The following is an 18520-nucleotide window of genomic DNA, read 5'->3' as shown; positions in this document are numbered from 1 at the left end:
AAGCGATAAACTCATGTCGGATACATTGCAACACGTCATTGAAAATAGATACATTCGTCAGCACTGTTGAAACATTGTTTTGTACATTTACAGTGTAACAATTTATGATAGGCTGATCTGGAAGCCCATACGGTCACCTTGGCTACCACTGTTGCTATGGCTTGTCATTCACAACTTCTCAGCGAAGTATCATGCTTGCATTGACGTCGAGGCTGTACTTAAACGATCTTGCCCCCCAGACTACCTACAAATATGCTTTTAGTTTGCCAAATGCATATATTTTGAAAAAAATAAATAAACTCAACTCTACAGAGCATTCAGATTTGATTTGTAACGTGAGCCATTTTAATCGGGATTTGGCAACCATCTCTGGGACAAACTCATGGCCACTAGTACAGGTATAAAAAATGTATGGAATTTTGTTTGTCAACTATTGTCCATTCGCATGTTGTGGCATACTGTTTGTGTGTGTGCGTGTGTGTCCGCAGGTGCTTGCGTGTGCATCTCTGCTATGATTTATGAAATTAGTCTATTTGGAATAGCTACTGTAATCATCTATTTCAAATGCCAGCATTCACTTGCTTGTGCAATTGACACAGGTTGTAGACCTCAACACAACATATTTGGTGTGGAATAGACCCTCCCCTTTCTTTTTCATGTGATCAGAGTTTTTTCCCATTCCTCACATTGAAACCATGCCGGTGACTCAGTTGCAGACACTACCAACCCACCTCTCAACTGCTAACAACATTCAGCTGCTCGTCTACATTAATTTCAACTCATTCTCTCTCATCTTCAGTCTCAACATGATTGACAGTTTCAACTCCTCCACCTGTAACTCTTCCAACTTCAACTGCACCTCTGGAATCCCTGATTCCACCATCTGGCACCATGATCAGTGGAGTGGTCCTGGCTCTCTGCTATCTTCTGGGCATAGCATAGCTGTGATCAGCTGTTGTCATCTGTACAGATACAACTTGAGTATGAAACTGTTCTTGAGCCTGGTGTGTCAGATATTCTGAGCCTGCTAATATGCGTGCCACTATTGGTCTTTGCAATACTCTTCAGCTGGGACTTGGGTAACAGTCCCTGCAAGCTCTTTGTGGTCGTTGCCTACTGCTGTACATTCTCCAGCCTGCTGACCATCCTGTTGATGGGTGTCCAGCGCCACTAGCAAGTCTCGGGAGGGGGGCAAGTCTGAAAACCTGAAAAACTTCTCTACCAAGTTGTCTTTTGTTGTATTACTGACCTATGCCAGCAGTTGCCTGAATCCATTTCTCTATGCCTTCGCTTCCGGTAAGTTCTGCCGGAAGAATGGCCAGTCAGAAGACACCTTGATGCAGCTTCAAATGGGTCCTGTCAACAGTCCACCAAGCATGTAACACATCTGACACACTCAATTGTGGGGAAATATGCACTGTTCCCTGCATGTCATGAATTTGCTATTCATATTTACACCAATAATACCATGTACTTGCAAAACACTGTAGCTAGATATCTAGTTGATGATTATTCCTGATATGCTTGTTTTGCATTATTTTGTTCAGACAGGCACAGCAGGTCCCAGCTATGATGGCCTGAGATGGACCCACAAGAGGGAGGCCGGTCCACCGCCCCTCCTATCACTGCTCCTCTCCAGCCCGTGCTGTGTTCCGTACTACCTGAGAACACAGGTGTTCCCCCACCTGGATGCTCTCTGCCAGGCCAGAGGCACCTGCTTCAGACCATTGTACACCCAGTGGGTTGACCGGGGGAGCCATCGTCCCTCCGACCTCCCTGACAATAATACCCCCCTCTCCTCCCAGCAGTTGAAGATCAGCCTAGACCTTATCACCCGCTCCTCCTCCTTCCTCTGCCTCCTGGGCCACCGATACGGCCTCTCCAGGCCGGAGCAGGACCCCTCACCTCTCCCTGCTGCCGGTCCAGAACGAGAAGCCCTCTCTGGGGTGGAGAGGAACCTGCATGTTGCAGTGGAGGGAGGCTACCCCTGGTTCCTCACAGGGAGGAACCAGAAGTGCTCCCTGACAGAGCTGCAGATCACCCAGGCAGCCCTGATGGGTGACACCAGACACGGCTTCTTCTACTTCAGGGACTACTCTTTCCACGGGGAAGAGGAGAATGAAGACAGGTACACAGATGAATGTCAGAGGTCATTGCTGAGCATGCTCTCCAAACAGACAGAGGAGGAGAGACACAGAGCCAGGGAGCTGAAGAACAGGGTAGTGGACAGCCTGCAACCTGTAAGGTTCTTCAGAATGCTGCAGGATCTGGTGGACCTAGTGAAGAGGGGCTGGAGGGGCCTCATGGAACAGCTCTATGGGTCCCTGGACCAGCAGCCAACCTGTTCAGGTAAGTGAACCAGCTTTGAAAAGACAGCAAAGATGACTAACGTAGCTCAGTCCAGTTCATATTTATTGTGTTTTTCAGTGGTCTGCCTGATCTTCCAAGCCCTAAAGCAGTGCTTTCTCCCCTGCTCTTTAGGCCTCCTGGACTCCCTTGATAGATGTTATCACGAAGGTGCTGTCCAGGCTCTGTGTCGCTGGTTTGCCCTCTCCACCCAGACCGCTGCCGTCATGGAGGAACTCAACACATTTACTGCCTGTCTCACTCATTCTGACATGTCTCAGAGTCTAGCAACCTCAAGGAATTCAACCATTAAGTTAACAGGGTAAGAACTTTGGTGACCACACTAAGCTGGAATCAGTGATGAATTACTGTGAGATTTGCCATACTTAAAAGTAGATGTAGATGCAGATAGATGGAGTTATGCATCTATCTGTTATGATATTTTTTTTTGCAAAGATTTTTTTTTTTTACTGTCCACCCTATTTCCTTTTGCCTTCAGTGACCATGACAAACGTGATTCCGAGGGGTCTATTTTGCTGCTCTGTGGTGAGAGGGGTTGCTTCAGGAGTTCGCGGACGAAGAATCCTAGAATCCTGGCCATCCCTCACCTCTGTGGAATCAGCAGCTCCAGTGTGGATATCAGATCTGTACTGAGAGACATCACCACTGAGCTACGCCTGGCCCATTATGGTAAACACTCCAGAGTGTAATTGCCTATGTCTGAGAGGGTTAGAAATGACTACAATGCCATCAATTCCAAATGTAACCCGTTATAGCACTGTTGTATACTTACATTCCCAATTCGACATTTATTCAGAAATGTGTTTACACTCAATTACCTTTCCTGTGAATATAACCTTTACTGCTAGATAAGATGTACTTCTTTACTGACTTCAAAAATATATATATATGTATTTACTTTGCGAGAAACACAACACTGACCTGACCGAAGAAAGAAACACGGTCAACATTGTCACACCACTCGTCTGGTCTAGACTGGTGAGACAGACCGATGGTTCCCTCTCATCTCACTCTTCTAAGTAACTAGTGTGGTATTTAAAAAATAATGTATATATACATTTGATTTATTCAGGGGAACCTAATTGAAACCAGGGTCTCATTCTCAATGGTGCCCTGAGAACAAACAATAAACAAATCAACATGATAATACAATTAAACAGCAAAAAAGAAACAAGATACACCAACCATGTCATACATGTAGATGCATTGTGGTTCCGTGACACACATGGCCATGGCATAAACAGACGGCCATAGACAAAGAGGCTAATAGTGCTTTTAGTATTTCTTTTTAGTGCAGCCCAGGAGGAAAACTTTTTAAATGACAATTCCACAAAAAAATATATATATTTTGGTATTTGTTTCATTAGTGGACGCATCATACTGTGACACTTTCTATATTTTGAAAGTTCTATATCTTAACTTGATTGCTGACATGCAAAACATTTTGGGACTATATAAACAGTGGGCTAATGAAACAAATATCAAAATGTTGTTTTTGAGTGGTATTTCCCTTTAAGTCGTTTTTAAGGCTCCACATTTACTGTTATTGTGTCTCTGTACTAGGGCCCCAGGCAGAGTGGAGCGAGGGGTTGTTATTGTGTCTCTGTACTAGGGCCCCAGGCTGAGTGGAGTGAGGGGTTGTTATTGTGTCTCTGTACTAGGGCCCCAGGCTGAGTGGAGTGAGGGGTTGTTATTGTGTCTCTGTACTAGGGCCCCAGGCAGAGTGGAGCGAGGGGTTGTTATTGTGTCTCTGTACTAGGGCCCCAGGCTGAGTGGAGTGAGGGGTTGTTATTGTGTCTCTGTACTAGGGCCCCAGGCAGAGTGGAGTGAGGGGTTGTTATTGTGTCTCTGTACTAGGGCCCCAGGCAGAGTGGAGTGAGGGGTTGTTATTGTGTCTCTGTACTAGGGCCCCAGGCAGAGTGGAGCGAGGGGTTGTTATTGTGTCTCTGTACTAGGGCCCCAGGCTGAGTGGAGTGAGGGGTTGTTATTGTGTCTCTGTACTAGGGCCCCAGGCAGAGTGGAGTGAGGGGTTGTTATTGTGTCTCTGTACTAGGGCCCCAGGCAGAGTGGAGTGAGGGGTTGTTATTGTGTCTCTGTACTAGGGCCCCAGGCAGAGTGGAGTGAGGGGTTGTTATTGTGTCTCTCTACTAGGGCCCCAGGCTGAGTGGAGTGAGGGGTTGTTATTGTGTCTCTCTACTAGGGCCCCAGGCAGAGTGGAGTGAGGGGTTGTTATTGTGTCTCTGTACTAGGGCCCCAGGCTGAGTGGAGTGAGGGGTTGTTATTGTGTCTCTGTACTAGGGCCCCAGGCTGAGTGGAGCGAGGGGTTGTTATTGTGTCTCTGTACTAGGGCCCCAGGCAGAGTGGAGCGAGGGGTTGTTATTGTGTCTCTGTACTAGGGCCCCAGGCTGAGTGGAGTGAGGGGTTGTTATTGTGTCTCTGTACTAGGGCCCCAGGCAGAGTGGAGCGAGGGGTTGTTATTATGTCTCTGTACTAGGGCCCCAGGCAGAGTGGAGTGAGGGGTTGTTATTGTGTCTCTGTACTAGGGCCCCAGGCAGAGTGGAGCGAGGGGTTGTTATTGTGTCTCTGTACTAGGGCCCCAGGCAGAGTGGAGCGAGGGGTTGTTATTGTGTCTCTGTACTAGGGCCCCAGGCTGAGTGGAGCGAGGGGTTGTTATTGTGTCTCTGTACTAGGGCCCCAGGCTGAGTGGAGCGAGGGGTTGTTATTGTGTCTCTGTACTAGGGCCCCAGGCAGAGTGGAGTGAGGGGTTGTTATTGTGTCTCTGTACTAGGGCCCCAGGCAGAGTGGAGTGAGGGGTTGTTATTGTGTCTCTGTACTAGGGCCCCAGGCAGAGTGGAGTGAGGGGTTGTTATTGTGTCTCTCTACTAGGGCCCCAGGCTGAGTGGAGTGAGGGGTTGTTATTGTGTCTCTCTACTAGGGCCCCAGGCAGAGTGGAGTGAGGGGTTGTTATTGTGTCTCTGTACTAGGGCCCCAGGCTGAGTGGAGTGAGGGGTTGTTATTGTGTCTCTGTACTAGGGCCCCAGGCTGAGTGGAGTGAGGGGTTGTTATTGTGTCTCTGTACTAGGGCCCCAGGCAGAGTGGAGCGAGGGGTTGTTATTGTGTCTCTGTACTAGGGCCCCAGGCTGAGTGGAGTGAGGGGTTGTTATTGTGTCTCTGTACTAGGGCCCCAGGCAGAGTGGAGCGAGGGGTTGTTATTATGTCTCTGTACTAGGGCCCCAGGCAGAGTGGAGTGAGGGGTTGTTATTGTGTCTCTGTACTAGGGCCCCAGGCAGAGTGGAGCGAGGGGTTGTTATTGTGTCTCTGTACTAGGGCCCCAGGCAGAGTGGAGCGAGGGGTTGTTATTGTGTCTCTGTACTAGGGCCCCAGGCTGAGTGGAGCGAGGGGTTGTTATTGTGTCTCTGTACTAGGGCCCCAGGCTGAGTGGAGCGAGGGGTTGTTATTGTGTCTCTGTACTAGGGCCCCAGGCTGAGTGGAGTGAGGGGTTGTTATTGTGTCTCTGTACTAGGGCCCCAGGCTGAGTGGAGTGAGGGGTTGTTATTGTGTCTCTGTACTAGGGCCCCAGGCTGAGTGGAGCGAGGGGTTGTTATTATGTCTCTGTACTAGGGCCCCAGGCTGAGTGGAGCGAGGGGTTGTTATTGTGTCTCTGTACTAGGGCCCCAGGCTGAGTGGAGTGAGGGGTTGTTATTGTGTCTCTGTACTAGGGCCCCAGGCAGAGTGGAGTGAGGGGTTGTTATTGTGTCTCTGTACTAGGGCCCCAGGCTGAGTGGAGTGAGGGGTTGTTATTGTGTCTCTGTACTAGGGCCCCAGGCAGAGTGGAGCGAGGGGTTGTTATTGTGTCTCTGTACTAGGGCCCCAGGCTGAGTGGAGTGAGGGGTTGTTATTGTGTCTCTGTACTAGGGCCCCAGGCAGAGTGGAGCGAGGGGTTGTTATTATGTCTCTGTACTAGGGCCCCAGGCAGAGTGGAGTGAGGGGTTGTTATTGTGTCTCTGTACTAGGGCCCCAGGCAGAGTGGAGCGAGGGGTTGTTATTGTGTCTCTGTACTAGGGCCCCAGGCAGAGTGGAGTGAGGGGTTGTTATTGTGTCTCTGTACTAGGGCCCCAGGCTGAGTGGAGTGAGGGGTTGTTATTGTGTCTCTGTACTAGGGCCCCAGGCTGAGTGGAGTGAGGGGTTGTTATTGTGTCTCTGTACTAGGGCCCCAGGCAGAGTGGAGCGAGGGGTTGTTATTGTGTCTCTGTACTAGGGCCCCAGGCTGAGTGGAGTGAGGGGTTGTTATTGTGTCTCTGTACTAGGGCCCCAGGCAGAGTGGAGCGAGGGGTTGTTATTATGTCTCTGTACTAGGGCCCCAGGCAGAGTGGAGTGAGGGGTTGTTATTGTGTCTCTGTACTAGGGCCCCAGGCTGAGTGGAGTGAGGGGTTGTTATTGTGTCTCTGTACTAGGGCCCCAGGCTGAGTGGAGCGAGGGGTTGTTATTATGTCTCTGTACTAGGGCCCCAGGCTGAGTGGAGCGAGGGGTTGTTATTGTGTCTCTGTACTAGGGCCCCAGGCTGAGTGGAGTGAGGGGTTGTTATTGTGTCTCTGTACTAGGGCCCCAGGCAGAGTGGAGTGAGGGGTTGTTATTGTGTCTCTGTACTAGGGCCCCAGGCTGAGTGGAGTGAGGGGTTGTTATTGTGTCTCTGTACTAGGGCCCCAGGCTGAGTGGAGTGAGGGGTTGTTATTGTGTCTCTGTACTAGGGCCCCAGGCAGAGTGGAGCGAGGGGTTGTTATTGTGTCTCTGTACTAGGGCCCCAGGCTGAGTGGAGTGAGGGGCTGTTATTGTGTCTCTGTACTAGGGCCCCAGGCTGAGTGGAGCGAGGGGTTACAGCACCATGTAAAGCCCAAGGCATGTTTAGGTTCAGGCCTTCTCTGCTGCGGCTGCTCTGGGACTCTGTGTTCTGGTTCTGTACGTACTGGACAGACTGACCGGGACCCTCAGGCTCTCAATGCAGGTGGTAATGCCTTACTTTGCCCAGACCACTACCAGTGGGGGTTCTTGTACAGTGTATTTTACATTGATAGCGGTCAAATAAATCAAGATGAAAAACAAAGCATATTACTTGATATAGTGAACATGAATTCCTAATGTTTATACATTCATTGTCAGGTGAAGGACCTACGCTGGCTCCCTGACCCTCCAACACCTTACCCTGCCCTGCCAGGAGCCGCACAGGACCCTGCTGCAATTCCTCTTGGGAACCACTACCAGGCTGGGAATGGACCGCCTGCCGCTGTTCCTGGCGGTGGTGGCTAGCGAGCTGCAGATGTGCGGCATCCTGAGGGGAACTGAGGAGGAGTTGATAGAGGAGTATGTGGAAGTGGATTCTATGGCAGAGCTGTGAGCCAAGGTGATTCAGCGCTGGATCAATGACTATGGCGGGGTCAGTGAGGGTACGGCCAGTCCAGCCAGCGCTGGATCAATGACTATGGCGGAGTCAGTGAGGGTACGGCCAGTCCAGCCAGCGCTGGATCAATGACTATGGCGGAGTCAGTGAGGGTACGGCCAGTCCAGCCAGCGCTGGATCAATGACTATGGCGGAGTCAGTGAGGGTACGGCCAGTCCAGCCAGCGCTGGATCAATGACTATGGCGGGGTCAGTGAGGGTACGGCCAGTCCAGCCAGCGCTGGATCAATGACTATGGCGGAGTCAGTGAGGGTACGGCCAGTCCAGCCAGCGCTGGATCAATGACTATGGCGGAGTCAGTGAGGGTACGGCCAGTCCAGCCAGCGCTGGATCAATGACTATGGCGGAGTCAGTGAGGGTACGGCCAGTCCAGCTAGCGCTGGATCAATGACTATGGCGGGGTCGGGCCGGTCCAGCCAAAGGAACAGGAGGGCCTACCTCTCAGGTGTCCAACAAAGGTGGGATCATCTTTACCCTCTCTAGTTATTCAGTTGTGATTTTTTTTTAAAGTGCCATACAGCAAGAATAACCACTAATGTTTTCTCAATAAAGGTGAAGAATTAACATGGTTAGTTATGGCACTCTGATGAATTGTTGTATCTAACCTTTACTGCCTCCTTCTCTCCAGATCTCAGAGACTGGATATGGGACACTCTCTGCCTCGTTCACCTCTCCCATGCTGGGCTGACTGAGGAGCAGGTCCTGGTCCTGCTGGAGGTTCTTGGTTACCCTGGGTACTTACAGGTTCTACCTCTGGAGTGGGCCCGGTTCCGCACTGCTGCTGGGCCCTGGGTACAGGAGAGACCCAATGGAACACTGAGCCTCCCCCACAAATCACTGAGCCAAGCTATGGACCTCCTCCTGCTGAGTGAGTGAGTGGCAGACGGCAGCGGAAGTTACAAACATAGAAATAGAAAGCATAGAATGGACATTCTACAATGGCCTTCATTTGTTGGTCTTTCCAATATGGTGGTGCTTTTTACTTAGTTGATCATCGTTGTCTAACAATGAAAGTGGAGTATCTGCATGTAAGTGGAGCTCTTGGACTCACTAAGGAGTCCAACTGACCAATCATTTAATTTCCACCTCTCCTTAGACTTCTATTTTTAGATCTGTGGGGGTCCGTCCCTGTAAAAGTTCAGGGGGCTTGAGGAGGACCAGACGGGGCTACCATCTCAGCCTGGCCCAGTTCTTCCAGAGGCAGGGCAGGGAGCTCTGTAGCTGGCTTCAGATCCTGGAGGAGCTCCCCTGGCACCTGGAGCAGAGTGAGGCCTGGAGGGAGCTACACACCTTCTTCATAGAGCCACAGTAAGAGCATGGATATACACTTCACACATAAGGACACTAGGGGCACACAGTTACTGTTGGGTAAAATAGTTTAGCCGCAGATGAACTGTCATCATATATTTAACCTAACACTTAAACTGGGTGAGCCTTTATATCGGTTTACAGATTCGCATGTTTAACCATCATTTGTTTACATAACGGTATCCACTTACTATCTGACCCGAGGACTGTAGAGCACCTGTCTATAACTTGGAGACAGTCTCCTCGGCTGAGAATGGATGTTGTCAGGTACTGGACTCTCCTGATCCTCAGAGGTTATGACCCCTACACCTCGTACCAGAGCCTGCTGCGTAAGGGAATCCACCCTCGTTCTCTTGTCCAATCAGGGCGATGAGCATTCCCTCCTGCTACATATACAGGTAAATGCATCGTGGTTACACATCTCAACACGCATTCAGCGTTGAATGTCACAAAACTGTAGAGATAGCATCCGTAAATAATGTAGCTATTATCTCCATTCAAACCAGAGCAGAGAGAGGTACACAGCAACAGGGCCTTCATGACTGAGGCCCAAAGTGACGGCAACGGTGTCACGCCTTGGTCTTAGTATTTTGTGTTTTCTTTAATTATTTGGTCAGGCCAGGGTGTGACATGGGTTATTGTGGTGTGTTTTTGTCTTAGGGGTTTTGTGGGGTGTCTACGTAGTCTATGGCTGCCTGAGGCGGTCTCAATCAGAGTCAGGTGATTATCGTTGTCTCTGATTGGGAACCATATTTAGGCAGCCATATTCTGTGAGTGTTTTCGTGGGTGATTGTTCCTGTCTTTGTGTTTGCACCAGATAGGGCTGTTTCGGTTTTCGTCATTTCATTTTTGTTATTTTTGTTATTTTTGTAGTTTCCGCTTGTATAGGGTTTTCCTTCATTTAAATAAATCATGAATCATCATCACGCTGCATTTTGGTCCGATCCTTGTTCTACCTCTTCGTCAGAGGAGGAGATAGAAGAGAGCCGTTACAAACGGTTATTATTCTTCACTGATAACAAATTGACTATTGACGATGTCTTTAGTGATCTGTTACCAGTCATCATCAGTGATCCTATGTGACCAGTGATTATGACTGTTTTTGTTGTTTGTTCCTCACCTGTAGAAGATGGTTGTCAGTAGGATCCAGGTGTGAAAGGGAGAGTGGAGGTGTTGGTCTCTGAGTTGTTGCTCTGTCTGAACAGGAAGGGAGGAAGCAGAGCAGATCCCACTGCAGGCTGAGAACAACCTCACACAGGTTAGTTAGACCTACCACTCACTCTTAAAGGGAAACTTTATCTTCTTTTATTAGTCCACTGTCGATATGAGGCAAAATAAAACTTAACTGCTGACATGCAAAATATTTCGGGACTATATCAGCAGTGGACTAATTTAAAAAATAACAAAAGATAGTTTTGAGTGGATTGTCCCTTTAAATCCGAGCCACGATGCTAAGACTTCGCTTTAACACTGTAATTGCTCTAGTAATACCATTTTATGTTCTTAGCGTATAGACTTTCACTCAGTTATGAAAGGCTGTCATACAGCCTGCTGAAATGATCACTCTGCTTCCCAATTTCCTGTCATTTCAGGCTGGTGAGCAGGACAGAGACAGGGAGAGTGTGATGTTACTGCTGACAGCGCGGCAGACTTTGGCTGAGCTCTATGGAGACGGACCAGCACAGAGAGGCAGAGACGTACTGTAGATCAGCTCTGGAGACCGCCCAGACTCACACCGCTACCTGCCTTGAGAGACATGAGAGAATCACTGTTGGAAAGGGTATGTCTCCAGTGAGTTGGGGCAATATGGGTCTCAGGTTTTTAAATAAGCAACCTGATGATGTATTTTTTTCATTCACAACGTAAGTAAATGCTTTTAGTGTGCTGAAATGATATGTATTTCATGTTTCTCCCCTATCAGGTCAGTTGCTTTGTGTGCTCTGCCAGCTGCTGTTTGCAGATGTCCGAACCATCGAGGCCTCTCAGATACTCAATGGCATCATCAATATGGGACACCACAAACTCCACCTGTGTACTGACGCCACTGTATCACTGCTCTGTGGGATACACAGGTGTGTATTAAATAGCATAAATAGGGATAGTCTCATGTGTGACGTTTCTGTACTTCATAGGTTCAGCTACAGGTGTTTCTATGTCTTTTTCTGTTGTTAGACCTAAACCCACGTGTATGACTTTTGATACTCTATGTCTCAATTTAGGCAAGCTAAGACTAATGGGATGATTAAAAAAAATGTGTATGTGACAGACTCAGCCTGCAAGACCCACATGGAGCTGAGAAGCACCTCCAGGTTGCCTTGGAAGACCAGGAGGCGCTGGTATGGTAGAGAGCACCCTCTAGTGGTGGAGGTGGAGGAGTGCCTGGCAGACATCTTGGCCGACACCTGCGCTGACACAGCAGGGTGAGACTACCTCTCTTCTAGTGTTCTTCTGGTTCTTCTTCTCCTCTTCTTCATCATTAATTGTGTCCTCCATCGTCTCCTCAGTAGTTTCTTCTCTTCTCCCTCTTCTCTCTCTTCCTCCTCCCATCCCCTCCTCGGTAGTTTACTCAGTCAGTCACAGTATATGAATGTCAGTGTGGTGAAGATGTGACGTGTTGAGCAAGATGCTAGCAGTGGAGCTGTATCGACACACGGTGCACGTCAAAGACCAGGACATGAAGCTTTGTCCCCCCGCATCGCCATGTCTTCAGGCGAATGGATGTAGCCTCGCAGGCACCTTGGTCAAACTTGGCAATTAGTTCCTTTTTTCAAACAGATGCACCACAACTCTCAATCATTCTTACATTTTTTTTTAGACTGTTAGCAACTGCACAGAGTGTAATATGTTTAGCTTGTGTGTGTCATGGCAGCCAGGCAGATATTTCATGGCTCCGGTAATACAGAGATTAGAGAGGCTGTTGGACTGCTGCAGAGAGCTCTGGACTTGTACATCTGCTTCCTGGGGTCTGATCACACACTGACCAGAGACTTACAACAGTAAGCCTTCTTTAGCTCCTACACAATTGAAAATGCTAACATTTCCTTCTTGCATTGTCATTGGCTCTAACAGAGTTTTAGGGTTTTAAACACAGAATCCAGGAGACCTCTGGCCACTTGGGTCTTCAGTTCCAGAACCCTCTCCCACCTCTCCACTAGGAGACTAAGCAGTGGCACCAGACCCAACACAGCCGCACCCCTCCACTCCCACCTGGCCTGGTACAGGGGCACCACACACAACCCTCTGGACCTCTCCGGAAAGAGATTCCTGTCAGCCCCGTCCAACAAGTTCCACAATACACAGCCAGAACTGAAACCAGAACTAGTGGAGTACCTGAACTACATCAACAGACAGAACCAACTGTCTTCTTCTCCCAGGCCCTGGTCTGCCTTCCAGACCACAGTGTTTGGGCCACAGAGTGACATCAGAAACCCGATCCCAGAACTCAAACCCAGTCCTTCTTCAGCACCGGGCTTTCGTTCCATAGACAGGACCCAAATGCTGCATAGAGCAGGCTGGTGCCACCTACCAGGCAGGTACGTGCTGGAGGAACGGACAGTAACAGCTTTGAACAAAGAGATTGGATCCCCTTTGCACACACAGAGATGCACACCGCTGGTCAGACAGACAGGCCAGGGACAGGGAGGAGAACAGAGCTGGTCAGACAGACAGACAGGCCAGGGACAGGGAGGAGAACCGAGCTGGAGAGACAGACAGGCCAGGGACAGGGAGGAGAACAGAGCTGGAGAGACAGACAAGCCAGGGACAGGGAGGAGAACAGAGCTGGAGAGACAGACAGGCCAGGGACAGGGAGGAGAACAGAGCTGGAGAGACAGACAGGCCAGGGACAGGGAGGAGAACAGAGCTGGAGAGACAGACAGGCCAGGGACAGGGAGGAGAACAGAGCTGGAGAGACAGACAGGTCAGGCACAGGGAGGAGAACAGAGCTGGAGTCTATGTTTGTGTAGAATTGAGTGTGTGTGTGTGTCACAGGAGGTTGGTGTCACCATAATAGGGGAGGACGGGATCGTGGTGGTGGCTGAAGCGGAATTAGTGGAATGGTATCAAATACATCAATACGGCCGGAATGGTTCATGCTGCGGGCGGGCAGTGGGTGGTCAGACGACTTCAGGATGAAAATGTTGTTTTAGTCCAGCCAGCAGAGGCTCATGTTACACAGCCGGCTTGCGCACCTGCTTCTAACAGTGGTGGCAAAAACAATGATCCGATGTGATTGAGTTTGTGGCCATTTATGTGATGAATGACAAAATTATCAAATCCTATAGGAGTCCAATAAGACTGGTTCCAAAATCGGATAGGATTTGTATATTAGTATCTTGTATTGGAATCCTATAGGATAGAATGGTAAAGAGTCCAATAGGACTGGTACCAAAATCTGCGAGGATTGTTCTGTTGGTTTCTTGTAGATTAAATCCTATAGGATATAATCCCATAGGAGTCCAATAGGACTAGTTCCAAAATCTGAGAGGATTTTTCTATTGGTCATACTGCAAATGAACTTGCAACCTTGAATCCGTCCCATATTGTGGTGGTGTGTTGAATAGGTTGAGAGGTGTGAGTAGGTAAATAAAGGCCTTCCCACACTGTACGTCAGATTCAGTCTATTACGATTATTACATGTCACACTGTGTGATGTTACCAAATTAAAATCATAATATCAACTTGGCCAGATTGTACGATTTGCTTCAGTTCTGTCGAGAAAGTCTGCGATGGCTAAAATTGCAGAAAGGCTATGACAATGTTCTGGCAGTATGAGTGTTTGGCTGAAAATCTCCCTCCTGACAGAATTCTCCTCCACGCACGTACTCAATTCCTCATTGCTGAGACTTCCTTGCTAGTTGAGATTTCAATAAGATATCCCTCTAGTGGTGTGGGGGCTGTGCTTTGGCAAAGTGGGTGGGGTTATATCCTTCCTGTTTGGCCCTATCCGGGGGTGTCCTCGGATGGGGCCACAGTGTCTCCTGACCCCTCCTGTCTCAGCCTCCAGTATTTATGCTGCAGTAGTTTATGTGTCGGGGGGCTGGGGTCAGTTTGTTATATCTGGAGTACTTCTCCTGTCCTATTCGGTGTCCTGTGTGAATCTAAGTGTGCGTTCTCTAATTCTCTCCTTCTCTCTTTCTTTCTCTCTCTCGGAGGACCTGAGCCCTAGGACCATGCCCCAGGACTACCTGACATGATGACTCCTTGCTGTCCCCAGTCCACCTGGCCATGCTGCTGTTCCAGTTTCAACTGACCTGAGCCCTAGGACCATGCCCCAGGACTACCTGACATGATGACTCCTTGCTGTCCCCAGTCCACCTGGCCATGCTGCTGTTCCAGTTTCAACTTCCACCTGACTGTGCTGCTGCTCCAGTTTCAACTGTTCTGCCTTATTATTATTCGACCATGCTGGTCATTTATGAACATTTGAACATCTTGGCCATGTTCTGTTATAATCTCCACCCGGCACAGCCAGAAGAGGACTGGCCACCCCACATAGCCTGGTTCCTCTCTAGGTTTCTTCCTAGGTATTGGCCTTTCTAGGGAGTTTTTCCTAGCCACCGTGCTTCTACACCTGCATTGCTTGCTGTTTGGGGTTTTAGGCTGGGTTTCTGTACAGCACTTTGAGATATCAGCTGATGTACGAAGGGCTATATAAATAAATTTGATGATTTGAATGGTAATGTCTGCAGTTTTCGGGTTTGGCTATTTGTTTCAAGTGTATTAATCTAAAAATAAATCTCTTTGCCAAAATCCGTCATCTCTCCCATGTCTTATTTGACTAGTAGTTGTTCTGAAATGTTTATTGCTTGCCTACATTTGACTCCCTCTGTTTAATACAACACACATACATTCATTATTCATTTCGGTTGCCTATCCTGCCATGAAGTTTGTTCCATAGAAAGTATGTGACTCTGATGTGTGCCACAGAAAGTATTTGACTGTAGTGACAAAATTAAGGAAATTAGAAGGGGGGGAGGATTTTGGCCAAAATCCCTCACCCCCTTTCTATCTTGGGACTGCAAGGCCTGACACACTTCATAATAATTTTGGTAGCTCATGTTGACCAGTAGTGTGTGCCACAGAAAACCAAATTCGAGTATAAATAAACATTTATTTTAGAAGCATTTTGTCATTTTTAAGAAAATAAAAATAATACTAGCACACAATAACACAAAAACATGTAAATACAATCTTTATAATCCACAACTGTGACTCTGATAATATACAGTATGTTTTTCATAGCAGTGTAGCCATATCACCTTAAGAAGAATGAGTGTATGTGGAATACGTTGGATTTTGGACAAGCCAAAGTGATGGAAAATAAATCAGTTCATTCTGTCTTTATTGTATATCATGATATCTGTGAGGCAAGACAATAACATATCTTATGATTAAAAAGACAAACCAAACCTGTTGTCACGCCCTGACCTTAGAGATCCTTTAAATTCTCTATTTGGTAGGTCAGGGTGTGACTAGGGTGGGAAGTCTATGGTCTTGGTCTTTATTTAACGACGGACGTAACGCCTGTTGCATCATTTGAGGTTAAATACATTTAGAAATAAGGACAGAGGAGAATAAAGAGGATCAGGGGAGAATCAATGTAACTTAAGCAAATCAAATGTATTTTTAAGTTATCAATTTGTACAATATATGCTGAAACGATACATGTTATGGTAAATGTTGTATTTCATGATGGAATCTACCATATTCTAAAATGTAACATATACAGTATATTATATGACAAGAAGAAAACTGCTACCGAACCTGTTCACTGCTAGAGTCAAAGCACAACAAACATATGTTTTTATTATAAACAGAGCAACAGGTAGAAGTGTATTCCTAGTACAAAAGTAAATCGGTATCAAAGGGCTTTTTGAATAAGTGGCTATTGAATCAGCATTTACAAACAGCAAGGGACTTTGCAGTTATGATGCCTGCAGCTCAACTCATTCAACCAATTAGGCAACAGTACACAGCCAAGTCTTGGTGATTGTCCACTGAATCCTTAATGAGAAGACAACTTCAAGAATGACACAATTGTAGATCACAGAGAAAGAACAACAGTACAGCACTTTATCCAGGCTGAGGGGTATTAAGGAGCTGGTCATTTTCTGGCCCTGTAGACTATAATTAGAATCCTGAACATAATGTGAGCTGCAATAGGGAGCCCGTCCAGGGTGCAAATCAGTGGAGGGGAATCCGAGAATGCAGGCAGTCCAGCAGGGTGTGAGTTGAAGTTGTCAAATCTGGAGCTGACAACGCTCTGATTTAGCATCTTGGGGGCATCGCTGGATGGTGTGGCGGAAGAAGCAGAACATTCAGGTTAGGGCTGGAATGTAAATTACGTGATCATCTAACATCTGAGAATGGGCAGGCATTCCCTCGGATGAAGAGCATCGCCGTCTTGCTGATTATGTGCTGTCATCCAGGTGGAAATCATCCATATCTGATGTAGGAAAATAGACAAGTTGAGTGTCCCGTGAATAAGTTGATGTATATGTACTGTACGTGTGTGTGTGTGTGTGTGTGTATATCTCTTGGTATATATTTTATTCTAATTTCTATTATCATTATTGTGTTTTGTGGTTGAGGGGTGGGGGGTGGGGGGAGGTTGATGGGGATGGTGGAGGTGCTGGGGGTGTCCTATTGAGGGTTGATGGGGATGGTGGAGGTGCTGGGGGTGTCCTATTGAGGGTTGATGGGGATGGTGGAGGTGCTGGGAGTGTCCTATTGAGGGTTGATGGGGATGGTGGAGGTGCTGGGGGTGTCCTATTGAGGTTTGATGGCAATGGTGGAGGTGCTGGGAGGTTCCTATTGAGGGTTGATGGGGATGATGGAGAAGCTGGGGTGTCCTATTGAGGGTTGATGGGGCTGGTGGAGGTGCTGGGGGTGTCCTATTAAGGGTTGATGGAGATGGTGGAGGTACTGGGGGTGTCCTATTGAGGGTTGATGGAGGTGCTGGGGGTGTCCTATTGAGGGTGAAGAAAATGTGAGCGAATTGGGTGAATTTTGGCACATTCCTCCTGACAGAGCTGGTGTAACGGAGTCAGGATGTAGGCCTCCTTGCTCGCACACGGTTTTTCAGTTCTGCCCACACATTTTCTATAGGATTGAGGTCAGGGATTTGTGATGGCCACTCCAATACCTTGACTTTGTTGTCCTTAAGCCATTTTGCCACAACTTTGGAAGTATTCTTGGGGTCATTGTCCATTTGGAAGACCCATTTGCGACAAAGATTTAACTTCCTGACCGATGTCTTGAGATGTTGCTTCAATATATCCACATAATTTTCCTCCTCATGATGCCATCTATTTTGTGAAGTGCACCGGTCCCTCCTGCAGCAAAGCACCTCCACAACATGATGCTGCCACCCCTGTGCTTCACGGTTGGGATGATGTTCTTTGGCTTGCAAGCCTCCCCCTTTTTCCTCCAAACATAACGATGGTCATTATGGCTAAACAGTTCTATTTTTGTTTCATCAGACCAGAGGATATTTCTCCAAAAAGTATGATTTTTGTCACCATGTGCAGTTGCAAACCGTAGTCTCGCTTTTCTATGATGGTTTTGGAGCAGTGGCTTCTTCCTTCCTGAGCGGCCTTTTGGGTTATGTTGATATAGGACTCGTTTTACTGTGGATATAGATACTTTTGTACCTGTTTCCTCTAGCATCTTCACAGGGTCCTTTGCTGTTGTTCTGGGATTGATTTGCACTTTTCACACCAAAGCACGTTCATCTCTAGGAGACAGAACACGTCTCTTTCCTGAGCAGTATGACGGCTGATTGGTCCCATGGTGTTTTTACTTGAGTACTATTGTTTGTACAGATGAACATGGTACCTTCAGGCATTTGGAAATTGCTCCCAAGGATGAACCAGACTTGTGGTGTCTTTTTAAAAAATACTGAGGTCTTGGCTGATTTATTTTGATTTCCCCATAATGTCAAGCAAAGAGGCACTGAGTTTGAAGGTAGGCCTTGAAATAAATCCACAGGTACACCTCCAATTGACTCAAATGATTTAAATTAGCCTATCAGAAGCTTCTAAAGCCATGACATCATTTTCTGGAATTGTCCAAGCTGTTTATAGGCACAGTCAACTTAGTGTATGTAAACTTCTGACCAACTGGAATTGTGATACAGTGAGTTATAAGTGAAATGATCTGTCTGTCTGTCTGTCTCTAAACAATTGTTGGAAAAATTACTTGTGTCATGCACAAAGTAGATGTCCTAACCGACTTGACAAAACTATAGTTTGCTAACAAGAAATGTGTGGAGTGGTTGAAAAACGAGTTTAAATGACTCCAACCTAAGTGTACGCAAACTTCTGACTTCTGTACATGTAGGCAAGTAAAATGTAAGGCAAGCAATAAACATTTCAGAACAACTATTAGT

Source organism: Oncorhynchus kisutch, linkage group LG9, assembly GCF_002021735.2.
Source record: "Oncorhynchus kisutch isolate 150728-3 linkage group LG9, Okis_V2, whole genome shotgun sequence".
In the NCBI taxonomy this organism is placed as follows: domain Eukaryota; kingdom Metazoa; phylum Chordata; class Actinopteri; order Salmoniformes; family Salmonidae; genus Oncorhynchus; species Oncorhynchus kisutch.
This window is presented reverse-complemented; position numbering follows the sequence as displayed.